Genomic DNA, 7,570 nt, shown 5'->3' with positions numbered 1-7,570 from the left:
CTGTGGTTTTGCGGTATATGGCACGGTGTGGAAGCGTTTTGCTTGTTGCTTCATTGGCCCCCGGGGGCCAAGAATTCGCGTGCCGGTCGTATCCTTGGTGTCAGCCCGGTGCACTAAGGGGACCGACACAAATCGCATGTAAATTTGCATTGGATACGAAACGCAAGGCGGAAGGAAACCCCGGTGCGTGAAGAAATCATAAAACTGCTCTTTTGGTGGTAATAAATAATGAAGCATTTTCATATGTCGTTAATTTATGGAGAGTTGGGGCATGGGATGGGGTTTGTTATTTATGTGAGCGTACAAGCGTGTACTATGGGCCATTGATCTACGGTTGTTTTTTTATTGCTTGTTCGAAAGCACATAAATATTTATCTTGGAATGAGCAATGTGCCGGTTAGGCAATTAAATGTTGTAATAAACTTGGAATGTAATTAATGCTGATAACATTATCTTTTAAAAATCTAATCAGTGCCGCAACATAAAAGTCAATCAACTCGAGTATTGCTTGTATTCACTAGACAATATCCTCAGAAGATCTTGTGGTTTTCATTTATACATTTTCTTGATATAATTTAACCGTAAGTTGTAGTGAGCGTACTCTTAAAAAATTTTAATAAAAATTAGAAGGAAACGTCGAAAATTTCGAACTTCTTAACTTGAAAGTTCTCAACAATAATATCAATAAATTGGATATTCGAAGTGTGTCCATGATCATGAGATTTATGAGAAATCCTGAGTATCGACATTGCATTCTTTTATATTTTGAGATTTTTTTTCCCTTGTTGAAAATAATCCCTGATATAAAAAAATGTATTCATTTGAATTATATCAGACGTTTGTGGAACTTTGAGAAAGGAAAGATATTAGGTTTTGTTTTTGGTAAAATAAATTCGTAAAACTCTGATTCCTAAAATGAAATTTTCAGTTCAACCTTATTTTGTGATGATAATCTGTGATGATTTTCAATAAAATTTTTCTTAGCACGAATGATCGATATAAATGTCGCAATTTGGGAATAAATAGCCGTTCATCAATTAAATTTTCATTATTAATTTATCGGGCCCCGAGGATTCCTCGACCATTTTTTTGTTGTTGTTTAGGAAAATCTATTACAAAGTGTAGTGTTAATTAAAGTCGCCGTCAAATGAATTAAAGCCGTCATCGTGCTCGCGCTTGACCAATAAAAAAGAGCGTGTGTGTTTAACAATAACTCACTACCATAACGTTTTGTTTTTGGCTAATAAAGGGACGGTCGCTGTTTCTTTTTTGCTTAAACCATGCAAGCGCTTACCCATTTTTTGTTACCAGCATCCCCCAAATGTTACACTTTCACAACCCACTCCATCCCGAATGAGAACAAGGTTATGTTCTTTCGTGTGGGAACTTAAACTTGTCCCGGTGTACACCAGTGAACAAGAGAAGCAAAACAACAAAATCAACAACAAATAACGTTTCCGAAAGGGGGAAAAAATCTAGCAGCAACAAAACAAATGCATAGTCACTGTTTTTTTTTCGCGAAAAGCTAAATGCCACTCACCTTTAGCTTGAGAGGTGTGCAAAGAAAAAAGCACAAACAAACACACGCTGTTTGCCCGTCAGCTTTACCGGCTATGTGAATGGAGCATTTAATCTTTTTTGATGCTGTTGTTGCTGTGGGGAGACTAATTTTCTTCCACCCCTAAACGCACGACACGTGGGGGTCCTAAAGCTGTGCATGCGGTTTGTGCTCGGTGTGCAATTAATTCCTTAGTCGACCACAGATAGATAACACACACCGAATTCCAACGGCATTTTTAGCAACAATTCTCGGAAGTACTTTTTAATTTCGTACTCACGAGATTTTATTGACTCACCGCCATTTTAAAACGGTCCCCGAGACGACGTTTTTCGAGGCGTTGGTTTTAAGATTTTGCGGCTGAGATAAAGGCTAGAGACGCTTGACAGCGTTTCAAACATTCCGGTACCGGTCAGCCGACCGGGTTCGGTCTATCAGAACCGATGTAATCGACACATGGACGCGTTGTCATGTAAGGCGCAACCAGATAAACGTGTTTCCGTATGCAAAAATAAAACAGAGGCGAAAAAGAAATGGCAGTTGAATTGAATGTTGCGCCAAATCGAACCGAATTGGTGTTTGGGTGTTTCGTTTTTTTTCCACAGTTCGGGCTTCGGGCTCTGTAATGGGCAGCGGAGTTGGAAGTGATTCGGATGATTGGTGCCGGAGAAAGCAATCGTTCATTATGCAACGTTACCTGCACAAGCATAGGATTGAATGGATGTGTGCATATTTACGGGTGGAATTTCTGGGCGAGCTCCCGCGAATGTGTGCGGAGCTTTGAATGCAAATATCGCTAAGCAGTCACCTGCTAGTTCGGGCCAGCCGTTGCGGGTTGTGTTTGAGTAATGGATTATAATGAGCCAATAGTAAATTGATATAAATTGTTTGGCAATGCTGCAGATCGTTTACTGCTTCGTATGGAAAAAAGCCAATTTGATTGACGGACAAACATGGCTTTCTTTTCGCTTCAATATTTTATGCAAATGTTACCATTAATTAGCATATCCTCGTAAGCGATACCGTTTATTTCATCAGGTTTATGTATGATAGATAAAAAAGCAACAGGTATTTTGGTAACGAAAATTAAACAAATGGATTTGCTTCCAATTTATTTATTCAATTCCAATTTTAGGCAGAAATACTTTTGAAAATTTGATCTATAGCATTCATTCTGCCAAATTTTGGGTTCATGGCCCCAAATATTTCTCATCTCTGTAGTACAAGAAGGAATCGCACAAATTGATTTGAATTGAATTGAATTAAAATGATTCCCTTGACTAAAAAGAAACAGATTCTGGTCAAACCATTCATCCATCAAAAGAAGTGGTAGTCTAGTTATTTTTGCAAGCGGCTCGTAATGTATGATCTACTTCTGATCCCACCATATGTCGACCAATGCGTTCCGTGAGTAAGTATTTTATTTGGAGTTGATTGAGCCTGCTCACTGGACTGGACACTGGAATTTAAGGTTATTCTAAAGTTTGCCAAAAGAGGTAGCCCGGTGGCATGATGATAGCGACGTCAGTCTTCACACGAACGGACCGGTCCAAAGTCCTATCCGGACCAATCTCTCGTATCAAGGACTGAGGACTTGACTATCCGGCTACGAGATAAATTAACTCTTTACGACCAAGCCGTTCTAATTTAAAAAAAGTAAATAAAATTTGCCAAATAAGTTTTATATATTTTTCGAATGACAGACCTCAGCACATTTTTATTTATTTTTCTCATGAATTAAAATCATGGGTTTTAAAATTTCTCAAAGGATGAGTCTTTTTTCGTTAAAAATACTTTTTTTTCAGAATATCGATATTATTCATTTTCTATTGTATATTTTATGTTTTATTTATATAATCATCATATATTACGCATTTTTGTAATTTTGACTTATTTTCAATATTATTCTCTGTAACGAAAATGTTTTTTTTAATTCAAAATCAAATATTCGTATGCAATACTTGTTATAATCACTCACCCTTTCCTCTTTCTACTCCATTCCAAAAGATCTATCGCGCTAATATTTCACGGTTTTAAAGCCGCCCCTTTTTTGCGAAAGACGCTTGTCTGCAGTTGCAATTGACGCAGCAGCTACCTTTTCCGCATCTAATAGGATTAGATGGCGGATTTGGTTTCTATTCCCGGGTGGCTCTCCGTGCGCAAACAACCAGCGAAAAGCGCTTTAATTTAATAACATCACATTCCACAACATTCCTTCTCCGATCTTAGGCCCCGCGTGATTGTGTTGCTGTGTGACACAGAGAAAGGTCGATTGCACGATGCAAAACCCAACGAAAATAACAACCACAACAAAAGTGCATCACTCATAATCATCCGCTGACGCTTGTGTTGGGAGGGAGCATATTGGGCAGTGTTTGTTTGTTGTTTGCTTTGCCTCGTCTAATGAAACCGGGGGGGAATTTAAGTGCAGGAAAAAGTAGGTTCATCGACATCGGGCCCGGTTGTCCCAAAAACTAAGGCCCCGCTTCTGTTCAGGTCCGAAACGAAACGACCATCGCTTCTCGATGGAAGGCGAGTGGGTATTGGGTTTGGGGTGCCACCAAGAAAAGCTCTTTGCTGGCGAAATTTATTTTTGCATAACTCGGTTATGAATATCCGGCGTTGTGGGTTTGACGTCGCGTAGGTGTGCAGTGCGAGAAGCTGGCAGCAGACGAAACTTTAAATCAATATTTCTTTATAACACTCCCAAAGGCGCGTGACCGAACGAGGCGCAATTAATCTTTTTTGTCCAGCTTCGAGGCATAACGAATCGGTATTGTTTTTCCTTCTTGCATGCTGTCGGTGGACCACGTAGTGTGCGTGGCATGGAGGAAAAACTTGCCAAATCGAAGCCGACAGGCGCGGTGAGCTGCCGGAAACGGGCCCGCGCGAAAAATGACGGAAACGATTGGAATGCGCTTGTTTTTTTTTTCTCCAACAAACGCTGATTTTCTCTAATCCATTTCAATTTTAACGATCGGATCTGTAGCAGTAGATGGGTATTTTTGATCTGCCTTTAAGATTTTCCCTCGATTTTGATCGATTCCTGTTGCGTGTTTTTCTTTTAAATCATTTCTTTCCGCACAGTAAAATGAAAATGTTTTTCCTTTTCCCTACTATCTCCGTCCATCGATCGACCGATCAACTCCACGGTGGGAGATGCAGTTGTCGATCGCTACACCATAACTAGCCGGAAGGATGGAAAGCATATCAATCCGCCTAGCTGCAAGGGAATGGAAAAGAAAAACGAAAGCATTTAACCGGCTTATTAACTGTTAATTAATTGACTCGATCGCAAATGTGCTTCGCTTTACTTCTTCATGCTCATTATGCTGGAGGTGCGATCGGAACGGATGATTTTCACTCAAATATAATCACTTTCGTTTGTGTATCGTTTGTATTTTATTATTTCAGTGTGAATAAGATTAATTGATAAAACTTACCTTATGGAGAGAGATTATAAATTTCGTTGCAAGCCATTTTTTTTAAAATCACACCATGCAACATTTCACACAATCAGCGTCTCATGTGCAGGGTAGAAGGCATTATAAGTCGATTGCGTTGTGCCTGGTAAGGACGGTCATCCATTCGCCGGCAATTACTGCAATAAAACTGCATTTTAGTACATTTAGATTACTAATTACCGTCAACGCGCCTGTCAATCAATCAACGTGCGGACGCTCCCGCTGCTGGTAATGGGTTTTCGTTGACCCCAAACTTTACCACACTCCAATAAACTCCTCGAAAACGAGGCTGATATAACACTGCAGGCTTAAAAGCCATCTTTCTATCTCATTATGTAACGATATAAAAAGCTCGCGGCTAGGAGCAACATTTTCTGCGATCGCAATCTCTCTGGTGAAGGGATCTACGGCTTTCCATCCCCCATCTGGCACATCCACAACTTCACGCCAATTGCCCAGGGAGTTGAACGCCGTATATGGTCTACCGCGCGGGGCCTACAAGTACGTGATAAAGGTGACTCTATCATTATGGTGCATGAAGCGCCATTGCATCCGGAGGGGTATCGGGAAAAGCGTGTGGAGAAATGGGGAAAAAAAGCACAAACCGGGAGGTAAAGGTAAACCCAATGCCCCCCCTCGGGGGTCTTTCTCACTGATTGATCACTTCCGTTCGCAATAGTGCACGTGCCGGTACGAGCGCCTGCGAAGAAGGCGATCGAGGTCCATCACCCGTGTGACACATTGTTCGCGTAATGCGCGTGAGCTCTGAAGCAGTTGGTGGTAGTTTTAGGGGGAGGGGGTGGTAAAGCGCGTTCCATTGTCAGGGTGGAAAGCGAAGTTTACGGTCAACGTGCTGGACAATATTGGTACGGAGAGTTTGTCACTGGTCACCGTTGCCACCCGCGTTTTGGCATGTGTGTACCGATGCGTTGTTTCACATGTGTTACCAAGCGCCTATTTACAACGTGTACCGTTCGACTGTTTACCATATTCTTTGAGGGTTGGTTTTTTTTTTATTGCTTTGTACCGGTCGTGAAACGGTTCTTCGGCTATTGTAGTAATCAAATTATTACGCATCTTCGTCTACCTAAACCAATCTGGTGTTCTGTATTTGAATTGTAATTCTATGATTCCTCAATGGTAATTATTTCATTTTAAAATTTCCACTGTTTTCATTGCTTGCATGAGCTATGAAATAATCTTCCGTACAGTGTTGTTTGGTTTGTAAACCTGTTCACTATTTGCGTTGAGTATCTACGAAGGTGTTTTTTGGCAGAGTCCGAACAATTGGTCATAACGTTTTGTTTACTATTTTGAGTTTGTTTGAGCGCTTATCCATGTTATTTGTTACGCAAAGGTACTTCTGATCTGGATCCTTTGTTCAAACATTGTCTTGTGCTTAATATGCAAGCCACAAACGTGTAAATATTTGCTTAATGTTGAGTTCAATTTCAAAGACAAATGTTCAATTTGTTTCAGCTGGTAGACATTATAGGCATATGCGACCTAATTAGCAGCTGAGCGGCAACAATTGAACGGTATGTCATAACTGTCTAGCAAAAATGTTGAATTCCGTCATTACTTGATAGTCAGTCCTGCGTAGGGGAAAATTTACAATTTTAGTGCTTCGGGGGTACAAGTTAGTGAATGTCAAACCCGGCCGGGCTGTTTACGTACTTGCCGGACTCAAGAGTTGAGATATAAATTTTAAACGAAGGATGTGCAAAATATCGATTGGAAATTATGTTTGATGAAGAATAATATTATTGATTAATTTCCAATTCCATTTTGTAGTTCAACCCTTGAATCTGCTTGTACGTACACAGGCTGGCCGATTGGCATTCACTAAATTACGCACGCGATTCCATATCTAGTTTTAGCAGTTTAGTAAAGTTTGTTGTTTTTAATATCTATTTTCGTGTCTATCTTATTTGATTGTGCGATCCGGTAAGTTGGATTCGCCATATGCGATCTAATGTAATACCCTGTAATCTGAAAGTGGTCCCCACTATCAAAGTTACAACCAATGCGGCCCGTGAGCTTAAAAAATGTGGAGATCCCTCCTTTAAAGTCTTAAGTCTTAAGTAAAGTCTAAAGGGCAGCCTGATGGTGTATAGGTAGCGGCACCGGTCTTCACACGATAGGACCGCTCCAAAATCCCATCCGGATCAAACCCCCGTACGCAAGACCGTCTATCCAGCTACGTGTACATAACGCCAAAGAAAGGCTAAATGACAGAGACTTCTTGAAGTTATTGTGATTGGTAAGCCTAAATGACAGAGACTTCTTGAAGTTCTGATGCCGATGAAGAAGAGATGAGGTCTTGTTGGTTGAAGATCATACTGAAATTATTCTCACCCCGAAGAAGTCTTTTTACGGAGTGTCGGTTCCTTTGCGACTATATCTAAGACCTTCGGAATATAAAACCAAACGCTGAACCTCTCAGATTACAGTTTACTATTAAATATTTCCAAAATATAAGAGTATTTTTTATTCGCGTTAGAATTGCTATTATGAACTGATTTAACCTGAGCTGAAAACGCTTTGT

The sequence above is a fragment of the Anopheles marshallii genome, chromosome 3 (assembly GCF_943734725.1).
Source record: "Anopheles marshallii chromosome 3, idAnoMarsDA_429_01, whole genome shotgun sequence".
In the NCBI taxonomy this organism is placed as follows: domain Eukaryota; kingdom Metazoa; phylum Arthropoda; class Insecta; order Diptera; family Culicidae; genus Anopheles; species Anopheles marshallii.
This window is presented reverse-complemented; position numbering follows the sequence as displayed.